This window comes from Lepidochelys kempii, chromosome 2 (genome assembly GCF_965140285.1).
Source record: "Lepidochelys kempii isolate rLepKem1 chromosome 2, rLepKem1.hap1, whole genome shotgun sequence".
Lineage (NCBI taxonomy): Eukaryota > Metazoa > Chordata > Testudines > Cheloniidae > Lepidochelys > Lepidochelys kempii.
In genome coordinates this window covers 31,409,515-31,433,992 of record NC_136381.1, presented here as the reverse complement: position 1 = coordinate 31,433,992, position 24,478 = coordinate 31,409,515, and the positions used below count along the sequence as shown (strand labels likewise).

The window sequence follows — 24,478 nt, the reverse complement described above, 5'->3', positions numbered from 1 at the left end:
ATGGTGCCCCACAGCACTGGAGATTTAATCTGGCCTAACATTTAATTGTTGTGATTCTAATGCTTCAGGTGGCATTGGTTGTTATGCTTCTAGTACTGATATTCTGGATTTGAAGGAAGATCAATCAGTTGCAAAGTCAGCAATTTTATAGACCATAGGTAGTCCCTGAAGATAAATACATGAAGTCTGGTCCTTAATGAAGCAAAGTCAGGGGTGAAACCAGAGAGTGCCAGCAAGAAGATTCTTGCTTGGTCTCGGCCTGGGCCTTCAAAAGTAACTCACTGAGCTCGTTTATATATATATATATATATATATATATATATATATATAAAGGCCTTAAAAATAAAAAAATAAAAATATATCGCCTTTAAGGAGGGGAATGTTGCCCTGGATTTGTGGGCATTGACATGTGATCAAGTTAATTGCAACCATATTATGTGCATTCAGCCACCCTGAATTAATGAACTAGAACAGCACATAGTTAAGTGTTAATTTGGAGACAGGCTTTCAGAAGCAAGGTCATATCTAGCTGGCAGTTTCTGCTAATCAGAATGGGATGAGGGGATAAACATATAAACAACTGAGATTAAAAGCCTTGGTGGTTGGGAAATCTTGAGTCTTGATGCCTCTGATATGCAAAGTTAGGAACAGTGATGATATAGTAGGGGTCATTGTGTGTTTTGTATAAGTTAGTTATAAAAGATTATCTAATAGAGTGTACTTTGGAACAGTCCTCTGAGGTCATCTTGAGAGATGTTTTTCGTGACACCTTTTTTCCACAGTGGGTAAGCAACTGGCCCCATATCAACTTGCTGTTAATTACACAGTACCAGTCCCGATGTTAGGTAAATATCTGTGATATTCTAAACCTATTGCTTATGTTTGTGTGTGCTTAAATCTAATAAACTGCAATTTTAGCTAGAGCATGCTTACTTGCATGAATCTTATCAGATGGAAGTGCTGTGTTCCTGTTGATTTATTCCTTATAATGCCTGGAGTGAAATAGTTTCGTTGACCCTGTTGCGGGTTCTGAAAACCCCGGGTAACAGCATCTATTCCTTGACCCATAACAGAAGCTGGATTGGCCCTTACGTTTTTCAACAAATCCAGGCACAACATCCATAATCAGTTTGCTGCTGTTTTTATTTGCAATTAAAAATGAACTTGCATATAAGAATCCAATCAATATTTACTTAGGTATTTAAAAAATCAGATACCATTTGAGCAAAATGAGTGGCTTATTAATTGTGTTTAATTTGTGTTTATTATTAGATATTTTAAAGTAATATTAATTTTAAAATTTCATAATAGGTACTAAGGAGGTAAACTGGAACTGGGGATAAATACTTTATTCAAATTTTAGAAACCTTTTAACCTTACCATTTAAAGCTTTACAATGCAGGTGATTCAGGGCTAAATGGGGAAAAATGTTTAATGAATTATTTATAACTGAAAAGTGGCTTGTGGATGGAAAAGAAGCTGAAAAAATGTTTACATTCTGAATCAACCCTACTGGTTCAATATTAAAACTCTAATTCCACTAACTGTTAATCACATTCAGTTTTAATTTTTTGCTTTTTTGTAACAATACTCTCAGGAAGGGAGATTTTGAAGAATTATATGATATCTAGGTGGTTCTTCGACAGTCAGTGCCGAGGTATCTGAGTTCCACACGTTAATATAAAATCTATTTCTTATATCTGTCTATATCAGGGGTCGGCAACCTTCAGTACATGGCTCATCAGTCTAATCTGCTGGCAGGCCACGATACATTTTGTTTAGGTTGACCGTCTATAGGCATGGCCCCCTGCAGCTCCCAGTGGCCGCGGTTCACCGTTCCCGGGCAATAGGAGCTGCAGGAAGTAGCAGGCTGCAGGGATGTACTGGCCGTCATTTCGTACAGCTCCCATTGGCTGGGAACGGTGAATCACAGCCACTGGGAGCTGCAGGGCGCCATTCCTGTGGACGGTCAACATAAACAAAATGTCTCGTGGTCTGCCAGCAGATTACCCTGATGAGCCATGTACTGAAGGTTGCCGACCCCTCGTCTATATAGTATCCTACTGGGGAAAAAATACAAACAACCTGTGTTAAAATGGAGTTAAGGTTCAGAATATGTATCACTAATTGAAGGGTAAGGGAAAACACATTACATGGATATTGTAATTATCTCTAAACCAAGCATTACAAACCCAGAACATTTAGAGCTAAGGGTACTCTTAAAAATAAAAATCCCAACATGTTCAGGTAAGGAAATCACAGGTTAGGCACTCAAACAAAATGAATTCTGCACTGTAATGATGTCATGCAAAATCAGTACATTTATGATTAAGTCATTGTGGAGTTCATAGTCCCAGATTAGATTATGTGCAATCATAACGGTTAGATAGATACAAAAGTTAATTATAAAGTAATTTCTTCAAATATGGTTTATACAAAAGGTATTCATTTAATTTTAACTATATGGAAAGTTTGAGGAGTCTATTTCATTATTAAAATAATTGAGGAGAAAGAAAAGAAAGAATGAGATGTTAAATTTCTGAGGCTTTAATTAATTTTATCTCCTAACCTAATTAACAGAATTACTTGCAAATTATACATAGTTATGTAGACTCCAGTAACGATTAATTTATTATTGTTAATTTATGGGAGAAATTTATTCAGAGAACACGAATTTTGAAAAAGAAAATGCAATTTCTGGGGCTCCAAAAGTATCTGAAAATTATGGTCAAATTCAACAAATAGTTTCAGCAACAAATAAAATTTAAAAAGTCAAAAAACATTTAGTTTCATCCATTTCAAAATGTTTCATTTCAACTTTATCATTGCAAAAAAGCATTTAATTAAAAAAACCCACAAAAATGGTGAAAGACACCTAAAAAGACTGAAGCCATGTCTACCCTAGCACTTATGTTGGCAAAATTTTGTCACTCATGGATGTGAAAAAAACACACCCCTGACAGACATAAGGTTTGCCAGCATAAGTGCTCGTGTGCATAGCGGTATGCTCTCCTGCCGACATAGCTACCGCTGCTCATTGAGCGAGTTTTATTATGTCGACAAGGGAGTTCTCTCCCATTGGCATAACATGGCTACAGCAGCAAAGCTGTATCAGTGCAGCTGTGCCACTGTAAGCTGGTGATTGTAGATATGGCCTGACTCAAAGTGAAAAACGAGGAGAAAGAAACTCTTTTTGAATTGACCCAAAATGTTCTGGTTGATTCAAAGCTTCCTCATTTTTTTTTATTTAATGAAAACAATAATTTTAAAAAAATGGTTTATGTTAGAATTAAACTCCCCCCCGCCCCGCAATTTGGCCCACAAACAAAAAAACCAATTGTTCTCTCAGCTCTGGCTATTACTGCATTGTTGCATTGCATTACATTGTTGTTAAGACCATTTTATACTTTAAGGGGGGAATTTAAGCTCTTTGTTATGCATGAAAAAAAGAGTATCCTCAAATTTACAGCGCTTACTGTCTGGGTATGGAATTCATTTTCTAATGATTTCAAATGTATTTTGTAAGAATACAAGTACATTTATTTGTTAGTCTAGGAGTTCAAATTAAACTTGGTTCTCTAAGAAATTTAGCATCTTTGTCAGTCTCTCTATCCCTCACAGAGGATTATTACATATATCTATATGTCTTATATCTATATCCCAGAACCAAATGTCTCATACTAGAAGACTCTTTAATCTAGCAGCCAAGAGCCTACAAGACTGCATAGCTAGAATCTGAAGTTAGAAAAATTGAAACTAAAATTAGATGCACATTTTTTTCAGTGAGGTTAATTACAGACAAAATTCTCTGTCACTTGGAGACTTTAAATTAAGATTCGATATTGTGGTAAGTCATCAATATATTTTAGATAAGTGACCAGATATTATCCTCTGCCCTCAGTTTATCGGTTATATTTTAGCTCTGCAAGAAAACAGAAAAGGGAGAAAGTATTTACCTCTGAACCAGACAAGAGGTAAATACCTTTCCCCAGGATACTGAATGGCCCAAAGGTAGTAGATGTCTTCCTAAAAGATATGCTTTAGTTCAGCTACAAGTTATTGAGCCGTATGCAGGAATTACTTGATAAAATCCTATTGCATGTGTTACACAAACTAAATAATCTAATGGTTCCTTCTGGCATTAAAATCCATGAAGGGTCTTCCCTCCATTTTGTCACATTTTGTATATTTTATTCACTTAGTCCTGTTTGATTTATTTTTTCTGACATTACTATGGAATGGCTAACATTGACAAAGTAGATTTTCCCTAAATAAAGCACTGATTTTTTGATTGTCTGGCTTTGCCGAAAGAATGGCAGGAGACATTAGACATGGGTTTAATTAGGTCACAACTTTATTATTAGATGTCTGCGAATAACCCGGTGGATAAAATGGGCAGTGCAGATGAAAACACCCACAATTCACCCGGGGGTGGGGGGGTGGGAAGGGGTGAGTGCTTTCCGTTTATGTCCCTCCAGCAGATCCACTCCCAGGACCCTCCAATTTCAGCCAATTCCAGGAGGTGGGGGGGCTTCCATCAGCTCCCCCCCTTTTCATTCAGATCCCTCCAGCAATTCCCTTGCTGGGATCTTACCGACCACCCCCGCCTGTAGGAGGGGTTAAGGTGGACTTTAATGATGGTGGGGGGGGTTGGTTTTTTGCTGTACCAATCAGAGGAGTCCCCAACTGCCTCCAGCTTGCTAAGTTACCAAGCACCTCTCCTTAATTCCTTTTCCAAGCCATTTGTCCATTCTTTTGTGCCTTAATTTATGGAGTGCCTGCACTGAACATCCGCCACAAGGAGGCACCAACCATTAGCTTGGCTGCCTCCTCCCCACACCCAGCCGGGTTTCCAGACATCTCCCAATGCCCTCTTTTTTATCAGCCAAAATATGGCAGCACTTGAGTCTGACAGGTGCACCCCATTCTCTCGAAATAACTCCAGTGCCCCATAGAATATATCAGGATGTGAAATTATTGTCCCCATCAAGGGCAGCAAGAATTTGGCCACTTCCCTGTTCACATACTTCCTGGTTTTGTGCACCCTGACCAGGTTCATGGCTCCACGCCAAACCCTGCATTGAAGCATATCTGACCAGACAATGTTAACGCCCCCCCAAAATTGCCAGGATCTGCATCACGTCCCTCCTAGTTTGAAGCATTAACTCCACCCCTTTAAGTGTTCCTAGATCATTTTCTCCCAGGTGTATCACGAATATATCTGGTGGCCACCGACGCACCCGCATAGCATACAACAGCAGTATCAATTGATCCCATAACATGCCCCTCCGTGTGTGCCAACTGAGTAATGCTTCACTACCGAATCTCAGCTGGGAGCCCTTGGGGAACCTGGGATGGGTACCTATGCATGCAAAACACATACACATGTATCTGAAATGAGAACACAACCGATTAATGTTGATTTTCCACCTGCAGTCTTACATACGTTCGGTATGCATTAGACTGCCAGGGTCCAATTTCCTGAATAGCCTCTGCTTCCATACCTATCTGCACTGCTGTCATAGCTGCCTCTATTCTGAATGAGTGGGAACCAAATTCATGGGCTTGCAGCCCCAACCTCGTTACCCCCTGTCTCCACATGGTAATCAACTGATATCCCATGAGGGGACTCCCATCTCCGTGTACCAAAAGGGGGCCAGTTACTTAATGAACATTGTACAGCAATATGTGGTAAGCTGGAAAAGGCCTATTTGTTCATCCAGACCATTTCCATGCTAATGCAGGAGTGTCTATTCAAGTATATTTTGCAGTACAGATTTAAATGTCCCAAGAAATTGAACCACTTCCTTAGGAAGACTGTTCAGTAGCCTATGAGAGGTGTTAAATGTGGTTTACAGTTTCCCAAACTTGATCATTACAAGACAATGATGTTTTTGGAAATTATAGTTTATCTATGTAAATTCTTGCATTAATATGACCTTATGAGTCACACAAATATCTTGGAGATTAGTCCATCTATCTATCTAGAGTTCCAATATAATTTATATTTTGTAATGATGAGGATTAGGAAACTCCATTTGGCATAGTTTGATCCATATAGTGCTTTTATTATCCATTCTTCCAGTATATGTTCCCATTATTCTTTCTTTCTATTGTAAGAAAATCTTAAAGAAAGTGACTCATACAGGGAGCATAGAAGGGTTAGCTAGCTGTTCAGTGGAAGCTATCCCCTGGTGGCTTGGGGAGTTGAGAAACCTACTAGCTTTTGAAAGACCTGCAATCTTCTAGTGCCTTCAATCCAGGAACCTACTCACTGCATGTGGGAAGAATCCAGAATCAGAATTTGCTAATCTCAGAGCAGTTGCTCTGAATCATGCTGTTGTCTCAATGCAGGAATTGTCATTCTAGTGCTGCTCTCAGCATGCAGAAACACAGAGTAGACTGTATTAAATATCAGTTTGGAAAAAACAAAACCTTCTGCACATCAAGATTTTCATGTATATCATGTACCAATAGGTGACACCGTTGCACTGTGACATTCATACACAGTCAGAAAGAATAAACAAGATGGTCTGTTGTCCTTTTTACAGTTTCTAAAACAAAAAACACTTTTTTTCTTGGCAAATGCAATTTTCATGTAATTTGGCTGCTGTTTTTTTTTCTTTAAAAAAAATCATTTTAACTACAGTGTTGCAGCCTTGACATTTCTTTATAATTATATAAAAGAAGACTCTGATCACAAGTATCTGAATCAATTAAGCTTCAGTAAATGTGCCTTTGTGTTGCTTCACTGCTGAGCAAACAGTGACACAGAAGACTTCATCTGATCAATTTCTTGTTCCATTGGTGACCTAAATATTGCTGTTCCCATGCTTCGTTATTGAATTTTTATATTCACAAGTCAAACTGGATATACAAGGTATTTTCATAGGTTGGCAAATCTCATTGGTAACAGAGTGGTTTTGGCTCCAGTAGTCCCATATTTCCTACTTAATGAACGGAAGCCCATATTGTATAAAATAGGGATAATGAACTGACCTCCTTTGTAAAGCACTTTGCATTCTAATGATGAAAAGTGCTATATATGAGCTAAACATTAATACTATTATTATGGTTATTGTAGTTCTATTTCTAGCACTGCTACCAAATCTGTGACCTTGGGCAAGTGTCACAACCTGTCCATGACACTGTTTACCCGTGCTTAAAATAGGGATAATTGTACCTATCTCTTGGATGTGTTCTGAGGCTTAACTAATTCATAATTTTAGATCACACTGAACAGTGCTGTGTAAATGTAGTGCATAATTACATGTGGTTTCCCTTTTGTGTGTGAATGTGCTGTGTTTGGGAAATAGTAGACAGAGGAGGTTGGGCACTTTGTGTATCCCGAGAGCAGATACACGCAACACCAAGGAAAGCTTCCACACTTGCCAAGCCAGTTTGCCTCAGCCCTGATTTCGTGAGACACCTTCCAGAATGAGAAGATAATGCAATATACCCAGTCAGCCCTTCTCTTGTCTATTCAGACATTAGAAAGGATTGGTAATTAGTGCCACTTTGTGTCTATTTTGATGTGGACACCGGGAAGTCAGATGAACAAATTTATTTGATAGAAACCACCAAACAGTGAGCAGTGATAACAACGTTCAGTTTCTGCCAGCATGACTGGATTAGACCTGGCAAGAACAGAAATGAAAGGCTTTATTAATTGTCACTAGTCCCCTGAGTTATCCAGATCCCTCTATACTGTGGTAATCTTTGATTCACTTGGGTTTTGGGCAACACTGTAAACAATATGCAAAGATAAAGTGGGTATAAATAGCGACAATATTAGAATCATCCCCTTACTTACACCCACATTGCTGAGGAGTATAAGGGGTTGCTTCTGCTCCACTGAAGTCAATGGGAGTTTCACCACTGACTGATCTTAGTGGGAATAGGGCTAAATTTTAAATGACTGCACAAGGTGCAAAGCAGTGGAGGATCAGGCCCATTATGTTTGGAAGGGCTCCTATAAAGACAGAGATGCTAATGGGGCATCATTACCTCTTTGTATCTCAAAGGCTTGGGATCAATGTGCTGAAGCAGAGTTTCCCAAACCAGAAAGCTGAGCCATCCTTCAGGAAAATTAATCCAGTCATGCTCCTCCCTGTAGCCCCATGCTGTGTTGTGAAAGGTCTACCTATTTTAACGGCATCAGCTTTTGTGCTCCACCAGCTAGTGCTTCATGCCTCTCCACCCAACACATGTATCATAGAATCAGAAGATTAGGATTGGAAGAGACCTCAGGAGGTCATCTAGTCCAACCCCCTGCTCAAAGCAGGACCAACCCCAACAAAATCATCCCAGCCAGGGCTTTGTCAAGCTGGGACTTAAAAACCTCTAAGGATGGAGATTCCACCACCTGCCTAGGTAACCCAATCCAATGCTTCACTACCCTCCTAGTAAAATAGTGTTTCCTAATATCCAACCTAGATCTCCCCCACTGCAACTTGAGACCATTGCTTCTTGTTCTGTCATCTGCCACCACTGAGAACAGCCTAGCTCCATCCTCTTTGGAACCCCCTTCCAGGTAGTTGAAGGCTGCTAACAAATCCCCCCTCACCCTTCTCTCTTGCAGACTAAATAACCCCAATTCCCTCAGCCTCTCTTCGTAAGTCATGTGCCTCAGCCCCCTAATCATTTTCATTGCCCTCAGCTGGACTCTCTCCAAACTGTCCACATCCTTTCTGTAGAGGGGGGACCAAAACGGAATGCAGTACTCCAGATGTGGCCTCACCAGTGCTGAACAGAGGGGAATAATCACTTCCCTCGATCTGCTGGCAATGCTCCTACTAATGCAGCCCAATATGCTGTTAGCCTTCTTGGCAACAAGGGCACACTGTTGACTCATATCCAGCTTCTCATCCACTGTAATCCCCAGGTCCTTTTCTGCAGAACTGCTGCTTAGGCAGTCGGTCCCCAGCCTGTAGCAGTGCATGGGATTCTTCCATCCTAAGTGCAGGACTCTGCACTTGTCCTTGTTGAACCTCATAAGATTTCTTCTGGCCCAGTCCTCCAATTTGTCTAGGTCACTCTGGACCCTATGCCTACCCTCCAGCATACCTACCTCTCCCCCACATCTTAGTGTCATCTGTGAACTTGCTGAGGGTGTAATCCATCCCATCATCCAGATCATTAATAAAGATATTGAACAAAACCAGCCCCGACCGACCCCTGGGGCACTCCGCTTGATACCAGCTGCCAACTAAACATTGAGCCATTGATCATTACCCGTTGAGCCCGACAATCTAGCCAGCTTTCTGTCCACCTTATACCCTTTCAGAAATACAGGTATAGGTCTTCATAATATGATATTTCATTTTCTTTTCTATCTCCTTTGACTAATATTGACTTTTAAAGAATTATCATTGGCACCTAAGGTAGCACCTATTAAAGTGAACGGGGTAGCAATTGCTGCACACTTTTTATCTGTCTTATGGATCCCATCATCTTATCTGAGCACCCCACCACCTTTAATGAATGTACCATACCATGTAAGGTATGGAAGTATTAACTCCATTTTACAGATGGATAACTGAGGCACAATGAGACTAAGTGACTTTCTGAACATCACACGTGAAGGCTGTAGTAGAGTAGGGACCTGAACTCCATTTCCCAAGTCCCAGGTTATCGCCTAGCCACTGGACAAGGCTTCCTACAACCTCAGGAACACTTGTCTGGATCAGTTATGCTTGCATTTAATTTAGGAGTTTTTTTTAATAAAATCATAACAGCTAGAGATTTACTTTTTAAAATGAATGCTGGGGCTCTGGAGAACAATTCAGAGGTCTTTCAGTGTCCCCCCAAGTTCGCACCTTCCAAGGGTGGGATACCCTGCACTAAAATATTGCATGTTCCTGCTATTTTCAGGCAGGTAAGCTTTTGCTTATTTTGCAAACCAGCAACCGTGGGAAAATGTTGACATCAACCAGACTACTGCACTTTAAGAGCCTAATTTAGAAAACTTGCACTTTGTTTCTCTAGTGTCTTCAAATTATTGACATTGGAAACTATATAGGAGTTGTTCTGCAGTGTCTCAGTGTAAATGATTGATGCTTGGATTTGCTGAACTATTGTCCTGCAAGAGTACTGGGTACCTCTCTTTTATCGTTAATGTTGATTTCTAAATAGACACTGGAGTCAGATTAAAAAAAGGATCTGCCACAGCAGATCACCCAGAAACAGAGGTATACATTTAAAAAAGAAAAGAAATGTTGTAAACTATTGAAAAATAAATTGCATAGATTGTTGCAGCTCCTAGGCAACTGTTTTACACACATATTTCATCTGCTATTGACTAAAATTATGTTTTTACTAAATCAGCTGTCACATCAAATGATAATCAGGCTATGTTTTTTCTTCTGTGAAACTGTGATTGCCAAAAACTTGGTTGCTTGGTTGCTCTCTATTTTTCATAATATTTTAAAGAAAAATAGCTAAAATCAGTTATCACATTTGCCCAAGAATTACTATTACATGTTACAGTTACATGGGTGTTTTGCAGACAATAAAATCCATGAGAAGTTGAACCCTCTAATGCCTGGAATAAATGCTTATATAGACTTGTATTAACAGTATAGTTTAGTTATTTCTTGTTTGGCTATGTATTTTTCATACCAGGTCAGGAGAGTATTTAACGATCCATTGAATCAATAGGACTTGAGTACATGGCTAAAATGTAACACATTTAGTGTAGCTATGAATGAGGGAAATTATTTCAAAATGCTTTACAAAGGTGTGTACATACAATGAGGCCAATTTTACAGAAGTAGTAATAGAGGCACAAATTAACAAAGTTAATTGGTAACCCAAGGACACAAGCAACATAGCAAATAAGTGTGAGGTCCAAGATCAGAATCCAGGGGTGAAATCTTGAAGAGGTCTGGTGAGAAATTTTCTTTCAAAAATTGCTTTCAATGGAAAATGGGATTTTGGATGAATGAAAGCTCTTTGTGCAAATGTCTGATTTCTTTAAAGGAAATAAATAATAAAAATAATAATTAATAATTAATAGGAAAGGTGTCAAAAACCAAAATATTTTGCCCGAATTGGAAAAAGTCTGTTTTCAGCTGAAGAAAATTTGGGTTTTGGACAAAAATATCTGATTCTTGAGAAACAGTTGAAATTTTCTACGGGAAAGTGATATTTGTCATCCAGCTCTAATCTGAACACCATTGAAAGCAATGGGAAAACTTCCTTTAACTTCAGTGGGACAAGGATTTCCCCCTACTGTCTTGTTTGCTTGTTAGCAGCAAAAGGAGGAAGCCTTTCCTTGGATTCCAAAAACTCTGGTCTGGTATGAACATGGGACCTTGATTAGCTTAGCTTTGGCTAGCTTGGAGCACTTCAGTCAATGCTGGACTACAGAGGCATTCCTATGCAATATATCATTCTTGAAGTGTACATTAACAAGTATATCGGAAAAATAAAATTACCTTGCAGCCTTCAAATCTCAAAGTGCAAACCAATATTCTCCAAAACACACTGCTTCTCAAGGAGGCTAGTTGCTGTACCAAATTTCACCTTTCAAACCTCAGCCAATTTTTTTAAGGTAGCCTTGTTCAAAACAATGTTGTAAGAATTTTTTCTATAATGACAAATTTTCCCCTCAATCTCATTTACAAACAAACAAACAAACAAACCAAAAACAGAATGTTTTTTGGTCACACTTAAGAAAGAAGAAAAAAATCATCTTCAGGCATATAATGATCCTGTAATCTTTCAAAAGGCTTCACAGAAACTTGTTTTTCTACCTTAACAACAGTGAACCTCACATCCTCTACTATTGTGTATTTCCTCATTCTCACAGACAGAGACCAAAATTCCATAACGTTCGTTGCAATGGACTTCATTGAACCGAGAGGTTTTTATTATTATAAGGGAAATGATTAATCCATCAATCTGTTCAGTTTGCCAAGGTTTAATTTGTGACAAAGTAGAGCTTTACTGTTTCTAAATAAGAATTAGAGTGTCTTATTTTAGTGCTGAGTGAGAGACTCATGCCTTTGTTGAATTTCAGTACACTACTGAAGCCTTAGAGCTGTGAAATAGTTAGGTTCACTTCAAAAAATTGCTACTCAAGCTTTTAAAAGCAAGGAATTCTTCAAGTCGAGATTCTCCATCTAACCTCCAAATAAATTAAATAATGAAGGCCAACAGCTTATTTCTTCATTTGTCGAGAAATGCTTATTTTGTCCTTTTTTTTTTCTTTCTTAAAGACAGCTGTGGCTTCACATTGTTTCTTCTGCTTGGAAGCTACAGCAAGCAGCTGTTCTGCAGCTGATGACAAGTTTATACTTTGACGCAGAGTTCAAGAGAAAGAAACAGACAAGTTCTTTTACTCCTGATTGTTGGAAACAGCACAAGAAACTCCAGCCTGCATAACTTCTGCTCAGAAAGACGGCTTGCACAGCAGGTATTGCCTTCCTTAGTTCTAGTCTAGTGACTGGGGACTGAGAATGTACAATGTGAGGACAGCTGCATTAATCCCTGCCTGTCATATACCGTGTAGATCAATTCTAAATAACTTGAATGTACAGGGATGAGTTCAGATGAGAGAAACAGTTTCCTTGACTTTGGTAAGATAGTGAGAAAATATAATTTCATATGCACCCTTCCCCCTACCCAACCCTCCTCATCTGTTCAATTCACCTGGGAAGAAAAGATACAACTCCTTTTACAAACAGCTTTCTCAGAATAACTGAAAAGTTCCTTGGAATACTGACACTAGAATAACAATGAGAGGACCATGGGCATAGATCTGGGCAAATAACTGATTTTTCAGCATGCTGGCATTTCTGAAAAAAACAAATAACATTGGTTTGGTCAGAACTGAATCCAAAGGTTACAAAACCCTTTGGTAATTTCAAAAGGTTTGCAAAATTTTTAGTTTGAGTCAAATTAAATGTATAATTTGACCCAAAGTGTACTGTTTTGTTTAGTTTCCAGACACTTTTTAACATTAAATCAAAGGAAATGAAGGGCTAGATTCACAAAATGACTGCAGCCGCAGCTACCTCTCTTCTAACGCAGTGCTTAGGGCACTCACTTGGGACACAGAAGACTCAGATTTCAATTCTGTCCTACTGACCAACTGAAGTGGAGAAAGGATTTGAGCTTGTGTTTCCTCATACGGCAAGAGAGCACTTTGGCCACTGGGGTTGTCTAGTGTGGGAATCTCTCCTACTGAAGTTGTTCCACTATGTTTAAATAATTAAATAGCTATTTGCTTAAGCGCATGAGCTTGGGTCTCCTACCTCATAGGTAGTTTAGCTACTGGGCTACAGAGTCATTTTCACGCTTGCTGTTTGGCCCATGACAATTCACATATTTTATAAAGAAGTAAAGAAGCTTGAAAGCACCCTCTACTCTGTACCCCCAAGGTGACGGCAGTCTTCTGGCTTTGGGAGAAATTAAGTTCAAATCCCTTCTCCACCTCAGCCAGAAAGAGGAACTGAACCCACATTTGTAGTATCATAGCTAAGTGCTATAACCCCTGACCTAAACATTAGTAGAACTACAGTTGCTACTTGTGAATGGTGCCTAAATTCTGAAATACATATACTGTATTTACTGAAACTATTTAGTGAATTTGTTTCAAATTTGCACATAGTTTTGGGTCAGCCAAAGCTGCATTTTTTGGTGAATAAACTATTAACCCAAAACATTTTCCTTAGGTCTCTTAGAGCAAAAAAAATCATTTACTCTAAGAATTTAAACTTTTATTCTCTTTAGACCATAATTCCCTTACCATTACTCATGATTTGAATTTACATTTCCCTCCCTACAGCTGATCATGAACAGTTCACTATGAGCATTCAATAGTTGAATTTAGACATGTGATTTGTGTTGGCCCAACTGGTATTGATCACCTAAAACATGGTATTATGACTGTTTACCAATTTGATTTGTGTAACTCCTAGATTCAAGAGGGAGATTTGAAGAAGTCACAGGAGCTTTCAATCTCTGGGAGAGACTTATTAGTTTAGGGAAAGGTCACAGATAAAGAAGTTTAGGAATCTTAATATATTTTAAATCTTCTCCTTCTTAGGCCACACAACATTTTACCTAAGGCATCATTCCCAGAAAAAAATAGGCTATTGCAAGGTGTATGACTATAGACTGGAATTTACCTTTTGTCTCATTATATACAAAATAATTGCAGGTGCATATACAGTGTTATTTATGAAGGATGTAGACAGGTTAGTTTCCTGTCTGGCTCATTTAATTGACTCAGTTGAAAGGTTTTGGGAGCCCTGTCCCTCTTCTGTGTTCAGCAAAGTCCCATTTCATATAAATATACCATGTACATTATTGTATTACTGGCCTGTAATTTTCTTCCATCGTCACGTTAACACAAATGCGTGGTGTTAATTGTAAATGCTGGTCAGATTCTCGCCTGGCTTATTTCACATCTTCTCTGTCAGGTCTCTGCTGAGGGATTTGAAGAACCTCATTCCCGTGATTTATAAAGCATACCACTTATGTTGCAAATAGTTGTGTCTATGAGCTTAAAATTAAATTTTCATGTGAATCAGATGTGGCTGTGTCAAGGTTCCTTCTCCACTCTGAACTCTAGGGTACAGATGTGGGGACCTGCATGAAAACCTCCTAAGCTTACTTTAGCAGCTTAGGTTAAAACTTCCCCAAGGTACAAACTATTTTACCCTTTGCCCTTGGCCTTCCACTGCCACCACCAAATGTTTATCTGGGTTTATTTTTATTAGGAAAGCGTTGTTTGGAAACATCTTTCCCCCAAAATCCTCCCAACCCTTGCACCCCACTTCCTGGAGAAGGTTTGGTAAAAATCCTCACCAATTTGCATAGGTGACCACAGACCCAAACCCTTCAGTCTTAAGAACAATGAAAAAGCATTCTGTTTCTGAAAAGAAGGATTTTAATAGAAGTAAGAAGTAAAAAAGAATCACCTCTGTAAAATCAGGATGGTAAATACCTTACAGGGTAATTAGATTAAAAACATAGAGAATCCCTCTAGGCAAAACCTTAAGTTACAAAAAGACACACAGGCAGGAATATCCATTCTATTCAGCACAGCTTAATTTCTCTGCCATTTAAAGAAATCATAACCTAACGCATATCTAGCTACATTACTTACTAAGTTCTAAGACTCCATTCCTGTTCTGTCCCTGGCAAAAGCATCACACAGACAGACAGAGACCCTTTGTTTTTCTCCCTCCTCCCAGCTTTTGAAAGTATCTTGTCTCCTCATTGGTCATTTTGGTTAGGTACCAGCGAGGTTATCCTAGCTTCTTAACCCTTTACAGGTGAAAGGATTTTTCCTCTGGCCAGGAGGGATTTTAAAGGTGTTTACCCTTTCCTTTATATTTATGACAGGCTGATTTAATGTTTGCACAAAGCAAATGTAGCCCACTGGCCATTGTGTTATATGTGCCTCTCTGTACCCAAGTCACAGACTATGTGAGTTTATTACAGTCTGTACCGTCAGAGTGGGGCTCTTTAGCTGGAGCTGTCACAACCTATGCTTCCACTTTGGAGGGCTGTCGTTCAGTTCCTGCTGGTGGCTGTCACATGATTAGAGGCTCACCCAGCATTAAATTCCTGTAATCTTCATATGTTTGGGATCTGTTTCTTCTGTCCAGCAGAAGCATGTAACCTCCTAGTCAGTAAGTGGCATATGTACTTGTCTGTACATCTGCCATATAGGATTTGAATCTGTTACAGTTCTTAGCTAGAGAGGCTGGTTTCTTAGGTCAATAAAAAAAATGATTGCTTTCAATTCTAGAGTCTAGTTTAATTCTCTAAGATGGGGACCTCACCCACACATGAAAGAATGCATGCACAGATGCAATGAATTCATATTAAAAATCTTGTTGAGTGTTTGAGTACTGTGTGCGGCTAAGAATTTCTCTTAACCTCTGGTGCAGGCTTCCCGTATCACCAGAGTCTGGACATGTTGTTACTTCACAGATAGGTGGGGGGTAGTAAGTGGAGTTTTGGCTTCACCCTTCATCTTCGCCCAGGCACCACTAATGCAGCTGAGCCAGTACAGAGGGGATGGTAAGTTGTCCCAGCAAAAGGTTAAAGTAAGTCTTTGCTGAGTGGGGCCTTTATTCTCTCTTTCTCTGACTGACTGTTCCTTTCTGTGTACTTACCATATTATCCTTCTGCTGTGGATGTGCTGGTGCATTGGGAGAGCAGCATATATTAAAGCTGACAAGTTATCCTGACCTAAACCCCTTCTCAGAATATTCATTGATAGGTGAGAATACATTGCAATGCTCTTTTCTCTGACCATACTGGTTTCTTTGTAACACCCATTTTCTCAGTGCAGCCTATGCTGCATTTCACAGAGGGGTATCATGACAGCACTCTTGTTTCCATATAAGATCCTTCCATGCAATGTGGTATGCACCTTTTCATTCCCTTATGCAGATGATCGGATTCTGATAGATATACAGATGTGCGTGTGCACATTAAATGTCCAGATGCTCAGCTTGTTGATTGGTTCATTGTACTCCACCATTTTATAGCAGCGGAGGATCTATCCCATTTCATTTATTTATATGAGTCTATATCTCCTACCTAAACCTACATAATTTATAAAAGTTTTTAAAGAGGTGCAGACACAGGAAAATGTTTAAAATCAATAAACTCAAAGTAACTGAGGCAAAATTGGTCCTTAACTTGTTGTATACTATTTTTAACTGAAACGTTTAAAATAATCTTGTATTTAAAATTTCCTTTTTGGCATAATTGTTTCAGCTCATCTGTGGGGAAGTTTCTTTTCCTTCCCCCCCCCCCATAATGTTCCTTTTCATAACTAATATAAGCATGTACATTCATGACCTGTAGCTAGAGAGATTTTTTTTTGTTTAATCCTTTAAAAACAATGTTTGAACATTTCAAACCACATTGCTACAGCCTGAAACAGAACTTATTTTTGTACTTCTCAGGTTCCAACGATGAAAAATTGTGAGAGTCCCTGTTACACTAAAAACCTGGGGAAAGCTAAAAATATTAGTCAAAAGCAATGAGAATGGCTAGAACTTTACCTTCCAAATTACAAAGGAGGCTGTACATCACACAAGCTACATTAAAATAAAAAATAAAATAAAATAAAACCCAGCTTGGTTTAGCAGGTGTTGTAAATGCCTGGTTGGATTATTTGTAACCACTTCCCTTACTTGCTCCTTAGTCAGGGCTAAACATATAAAAGAAAGGTGTTCCAGCTCTACAAAGCTACCTTCATGTATCTTTTTAGCTGCTGGTTAAGGCATTTGGATTACAGTAAATCAAAGTTAGTTCAAAGCCTTTCCTTATCCATTAGTTAGAGTACTGTGTGTGACTGAGTTTGCTGTGAGTGAGCTTTATTTTTAGCAATGAAGTTACAAAAATCAGGCTTTATTGAATCTGAAAACATTGCATTTCACAAGAAAATTGTAAGTGCCATCTGTGAGGCTGGCTGGTTCACTAAAGAGCATTGCGGAACTAGCAATTTTTGATTCACAAGTACTTGTGCATTTTATAATCCACCACCAAATTCAATCTTTCCTGGTAGCCAACATGAAAGTTCATAGAAAAATTATGAAATTCTTCCTCCCTACTTCTATGTTCTGAAAAAAATCCCTGTACTCTAACAGTCTTCAGAAGATGATCAAGTGACTAACTGCTTAACCAATTAAACAATTTAGAAGCCTCCTATCTTAGAACAAACTCTTACTGACTGAGCACTCTCTGAGGACATGGCAATATGCGTATGCAATTCTGAAAGATGTCTTTTCCAAATTAACCTTTTAATGAGAATTACTGAATCTATAATAAAGAAGAGTTATAAGATGTAAAAGTCTAATCTTTAAACATTGTCACCTGTAAATATTCAGGGTGAGATTCTGTGCTATAACTGTAAGAGTTGTTAGCCCCTTTTTCATGCTCCTAATCCTGGGCACCATAGAAGGCAGATTTACGGGCTGTGTTCCTCAGTGCCCACACAAGGGGAACCCTGCTCCAGTCAGAACCAGGGCTTTTGGAACCCCTTTAGGTAACTCCAGCCCTTTTACTCAGCTTGAAGCAAACACAGTGGGAGAGGAGTTCTTGCTCTTGGTCTTATTAGTGATTTTGATTGCTATTTAACTAGGATGCTCAGTTTTTCTTTTCATCCAGTCTTATTTGTATCTTCTACTGACTATTCGTCACTGTGTCTTATTTTTTTGTCCTCCTTCTCTTACTGCTTTGCTCCAGCCACACCCCCAACCTTCCTGCTCCAATCCATGTGTATGTGGAGCAGCCAAGTAATGTTAACAAGACCTCTAAAATCTTTTTTATTTTAATTGCAGTTTGTGATTTAACTGATACAAGGCTTAAAGAAACAGGCTTTGGGCAGCAGAGCCTTGGAAAAGTGTAGGTACCCCATACCAGTCCACTTAAACACCTTGCTACTCATTTGCCTATGCTAGATACATAGATACCCACAATGTTCTTACATGTATCATCAATATTTTTTACTAGACTTATCCCCATGATTCATAAGCTCACAATTATTTTTTGGCAGAGCTAGTGTCTTGGCTCTGGAAACACTGTGAGAGGGAACATTCTACACCTAGAAGTAGTTTCTTTTCTACAGCCTACTTTGGAAATGTGAATTGTGCAGGGTTTCTCTATATATTTTTCGGTATGCCCTTTATTCCCATATAATGCATGTGGCAGCTTGTCTTTATTTCAAAATTTTCCTAAACTGACATGTGTTGACATCTATTGGCCTGTTCTAATCTTATGTCCATAACAATGATGATTATTCAAGACTATGTAAGCAGATTAAACATTTGCTGTTGCTGACCATTCAAACAGAAACAATCCAATGTTAAATTCATAGGGGATGCTATAATAATATCTCATTGCAGAATAGTGTATTCTCGTTGTCCTTTGAAATCTCGATCCATCAACAACTATTAAGAGGTCAGTCAATTTTTGGAAGACAGTTATGAAAGTATTTTTCAGATGGCATTTCTTATTGTATTTGACATCAGATGTAATTCAGGGTGAAGTAATTACATATTAAATGGTTTCAGAGTAGTAGCCATGTTAGTCTGTATCCGCAAAAAGAACAGGAGTACTTGTGGAACCTTAGAGACTAACAAAATTATTAGAGCATAAGCTTTCATGAGCTACAGCCCACTTCATCGGATGCATAGAGTGGAACATATATATATATATATATATATATATATACACACATACATACATATATATAAAAGTTGGAAGTTACCATACAAACTGTGAGAGGCTAATTAGTTAAGCTATTATCAGCAGGAGAAAAAAAAACTTTTGTAGTGATCATCAAGATGGCCCATTTAGACAGTTGAGAAGAATGTGTGAGGATACTTAATTTAAGGAAATAGATTCAATATGTGTAATGACCTAGCCACTTCCAGTCTCTATTCAAACCCAAGTTAATGGTATCTAGTTTGCATATTAATTCAAGCTCAGCAGTTTCTCCTTGGAGTCTGTTTTTGAAGCTTTTCTGTTGCAAAAGTGCCACCCTTAAATCTTTTACTGAGTGGCCAGAGAGGTTGAAGTGTTCTCCTACCAGTTTTTGAATGTTATGATTCCTGATGTCAGATTTATGTCTATTTATTCTTTTGCATAGAGACTGTCCGGTTTGGCCAATGTACATGGCAGATGGGCATTGCTGGCACCTGATGGCATATATCACATTGGTAGATGTGCAGGTGAATGAGCCCCTGATAGTGGCTGATGTGATTAGGTCCTATGATGGTGTCACTTGACTAAATATGTGGACAGAGTTGGCATCGGGCTTTGTTGCAAGGATAGGTTCCTAGGTTAGTGTTTTTGTTGTGTGGTCTGTGGTTGCTGGTGAGTATTTGCTTCAGGTTGGGGGGCTGTCTGTAAGCGAGGACTGGTCTGTCACCCAAGATCTGTGAGAGTGAGGGATCATTTTTCAGGATAGGTTGTAAATCTTTGCTGATGCGCTGGAGAGGTTTTAGTTGGGGGCTGAAAGTGATAGCTAGTGGCATTTTGTTATTTTCCTTGTTGGGCCTGTCCTGTCGTAGGTGACTTCTGGGTACTCTTCTGGCTCTGTCAATCTGTTTTTTTCACTTCAGCAGGTGGGTATTGTAGTTTTAAGAATGCTTGATAGAGATCTTGTAGGTGTTTGACTCTGGTTAGTAATATATCTTTCTAATTTGCTTAAGAAGACTTTACTTATAAGAAAAAATGGCAGTGTTTTCATAATAAAAGAGGTTTCTTTTTCTATCCTAATTATTTGCATTTTCACAGAGTAATAATTTTTTTGGTACTTATAGATTAAAACCAAGGCTTGTCACTCTTAAGTTTTACATTGCCTTTATGTTACTCTGTGCTATTTAAATGCCAGTTCACTAGGAAGATCTTATTGCAAACAAGCCATTATCCAATAAATATTATTTGTTTAACTGTTATGCCAGTCAGTTATTATTACTGGACTTCTATCAAGGGAATCAAGTGTAAAAATTATGGATGTTAGGTGCTTTAGGAGAAGCGTGTCATCTATCACAAGTACTTATGTGGCCTCCATGACCATAGAGTCAGAGCACCTCATCTTACAATCTTAAATATGTCTTTCTTTACAAAACCCTTCTAAGGTAGTGCTATTATCACCATTTTACAGATGGGGAACTGAAGCACAAAGGCTTAGATCCACAAAGCTACATAGGCACCCAAGGCTCAGGGTTAGGAGTCTAAATCCCAGTTTTGGCTCCACTGCAATACCTAAAACTTCCACTGAACCCTGTAGGTGCCTGATTTTGCAATACATGTTTCCTGAGCACCTATGTTTCAGCCTTTGTACACACACACTGCTGCCTCCCTCTAGGTATCCAGATGCCAGTCTGCTGCCTAAGCCCCAGAGTGGTTCACTAGGAGAAGATAAGCATTCAGCCACCTTTGTCACATATGCCTGATCCAGTAGGCATGCTCAGAGGCCACTGATCAGATTGGGTCCCATTCAAAATACATCCAGAGGAGAAGGTTGTACTCACATTATGACTTTTAGCACAGTGGTTAGAGTATTTGCCTGACATATGGGTGACATAGGTTTAATTTGCCCCTCGCTGCTAGAGAGTGAGAAATTATTTGAATAGGGGTCTCCCACCTCTAAGGAGAGTGCTCTAATCACTGAGCTATGGAATATTCTGTTGTGGGGTTCCCTCAGTCTCTCCTGCTAAAGTTGTTCCACTGTGGATAAATAATGAAAGGGGGATTGGGCCCTGGGTCTATTACATTCCTGGTGGGTGCCCAAACCACTGGACTACAGGGCTGCTGTCCCTCTCTCTTTGGCCCAATGTCTACTCCACCGTGGCTAAATCCTTAAATAATCATTGGGCTAGAGAGAGAGTGAGAATGACTCTGTAGTCCACATGGGTTAGGGCACCCATGTGGGAGGCACAGGGTCCAGTCCCCATGCCCTATCAAGCTTTTATTATTTATCAATAGTGGTACAGCTTCCACAGAAGAGATTGAAGGTGCTCCATGTCATAAATATAAAGGGAAGGGTAAACCCCTTTGTAATCCCTCCTGGCCAGAGGAAAAACTCCTCTCACCTGTAAAGGGTTAAGAAGCTAAAGGTAACCTCGCTGGCACCTGACCAAAATGACCAAGGAGGAGACAAGATAGTTTCAAAAGCTAGGAGGAGGGAGAGAAACAAAGGGTCTCTGTCTGTCTATATGCTGTTTCTGCCGGGGATAGACCAGGAATGGAGTCTTAGAACTTTTAGTAAGTAATCTAGCTAGGTATGTGTTAGATTATGATTTCTTTAAATGGCTGAGAAATTGTGCTGAATAGAATAACTATTTCTGTCTGTGTATCTTTTTTGTAACTTAAGGTTTTGCCTAGAGGGGTTCTCTATGTTTTGAATCTAATTACCCTGTAAGGTATCTACCATCCTGATTTTACAGAGGTGATTTCTTTACTTCTATTTACTTCTATTTCTATTAAAAGTCTTCTTGTAAGAAAACTGAATGCTTTTTCATTGTTCTCAGATCCAAGGGTTTGGGTCTGTGGTCACCTATGTAAATTGGAGAGGCTTTTTATCCAACATTTCCCAGGAAAGTGTGGGGGGGTGCAAGTGTTGGGAGGATTGTTCATTGTTCTTAAGATCCAAGGGTCTGGGTCTGTAGTCACCTAGGCAAATTGGTGAGGCTTTTTACCAAACCTTGTCCAGGAAGTGGGCTGCAAGGTTTTGGGAAGTATTCTGGGGGGAAAGATGTTTCCAAACAGCTCTTCCCCAGTAACCAGTATTAGTTTGGTGGTGGTAGCGGCCAATCCAAGGACAAAGGGTGGAATATTTTGTACCTTGGGGAAGTTTTGACCTAAGCTGGTAAAGATAAGCTTAGGAGGTTTTTCATGCAGGTCCCCACATCTGTACCCTAGAGTTCAGAGTGGGGAAGGAACCTTGACAGGGCACCCATGTGGGAGGCACAGGGTCCAGTCCCCATGCCCTATCAAGCTTTTATTATTTATCAATAGTGGTACAGCTTCCACAGAAGAGACTGAAGGTGCCCCATAACAGAATATCCTCTAGCTCGGTGGTTAGATTATGCCCCTATGAAGTGAGAGACCCATGTTCAAAACCTTTCTCCCCTTCTATCACAGAGAGGGGTGATTTGAAAGTGTGTCTCCCACATTCCAGGCAAATGCTCTAACCACTGAACTAGAAGGCAGCGGCCACCACTGCCTTAGTTTGCTTTATGTGGAGAAAGGCAGGCATCTAACTCATTTATTCAAGAAGCAGTTGCCTGGCTCCAGGTTCCCCTTTGTGGATTGCTAAGTGGAGATAGGAGGCTCCTATCTCCACGAGAGTGGTGGAGCTTAGTACACACCCCTGCCCTCAGCAATGCCTATTGGTTAGCTTAGGCAGCTCCCTGCTTAGCATGCTGGCTTTTGTGAGTCATATTCTTAGGAACCTGTCTTTCCCCATTCATCATAGAAGGGATCTAGGCACCAAATTGGCTTTGTGGATCCCATTGTTGTTCCTGTGATTTTCTAGTTGTCATAATGCTCAGTGTTGTAGATCCCACATGGAGATCTTATCCAGTGTCACATAGAAAATCTGTGGAAGGGTATAGAACTAAATTCCAGTCTCTGGAGCCCCAGTTTAGCACACTAACCATCAGATCATCCTTCCTCTCTCTGGGGGAGGGGGTTCTCATACAAATGGGGGTGGAGTCATAACAGAGCTAGGGAGCAGGGAGCTTCCAGAACTAGGGATGTGGATCTGATCTTTGAGTGCCCAACGTTTTCTTATTTGTATTAGAATATCTCCTGCCCATTAAAATATAGTGTGATGCTCTAGTCTTTGTTCCTGATCTTTGTTTTCCTTTTCTTAAGGAATAACTGAAATATTTATTAATCAGTCTCATTTCTCCCTCTCTCTCCAATTCTGTGCTAGCACATCCTATGGATGAATTTTCTCCTTTACTTTCTGCTGCCGGAAACATATTGTAAGAAACCTCTTTTTTTTGTTTTTGTTTTTTGTTTTTTTGTTTGTTTGTTTTGTTTTTGGTGATTGAAATACTGCAGTTTTCTGTTAATATATTTTGCTTCTCTAATTATACTACATAACATGCTCCAGCTTATTTGTATAGATCTCTCAATTTTCCTTCGTACCAGACTTAACAAAGTAATTACAAAGTAAAGTACAACCATATAACTGGATAATATAAGAAAATTAGAAACAGTTGGTATTTCAGTACTACCTGTACAGTAAATGGTCAACATAAATAACTATTTCAACATGACTATGACAACAATATAAGAAAATGTCTCTCTTAATTTTCTTGGAAAGCAAGTCAGTCACACATAATAAAAACAATTACTATTCAACAGATTTAGGGATTAAAACTTCATAAATCACAACTACTTATTTCAAAAGCCAATAGTGGGTATGAATTTTCCTAGAGAGGATTTTTGAAGCTATTCCCTTTTCTATTAGAAACATGCAGATAATGAAAGTGTCCACTATAGCACAGTCTCTTCAGAAGAAGAAGAATAAAATAATAAAAAAAAAAAAACCTGTTTCAATTCACTAAAGATACATTATGGCAAATTCTGTTCAGTTGTCTGCAATCCATATAAATTACACTTACGCTATTATGCTTATAGTCTATTACACTTAACTTTCTATTACTGTTTAATTTCTAATAGTTTATATATGGGTGTTTGTTACTTGGCTATAACATTTTTCTGTCCCAAAACTTAGAGTACAAGGTCCTAATGTGGCAGGGATTTTTTTTTTTATAGAGCTTAACCTGTCAGATCCAAGTCCCATTGAAATCAAAGGAAAGACTCCTAAGTCTTTGGGAATTGGATCAGGCTTTAATAATGAGCTAGGTTGTCCTTTTTGATAGGGAGGGACAAAAGATGTATGTTCACATGCTCTTTTCTCAGTAATTAGCATTTTATTTGTTTAGAATGTAATGTTGTTGATCATGTTAAAAAACAT

General features: G+C 39.0%; 1 long non-coding RNA gene across 1 annotated transcript in view; it reads left to right on the top strand.

Annotated features, from left to right (window-relative positions):
- LOC144930148 (uncharacterized) overlaps window positions 1-24,478 on the top strand; it is a 275,246-nt gene that overhangs the window by 36,754 nt on the left and 214,014 nt on the right. The window contains exon 2 of the long non-coding RNA XR_013635252.1: window positions 12,222-12,418. This is a non-coding gene — a long non-coding RNA (uncharacterized LOC144930148). The remainder of the gene's footprint in view (window positions 1-12,221; window positions 12,419-24,478) is intronic.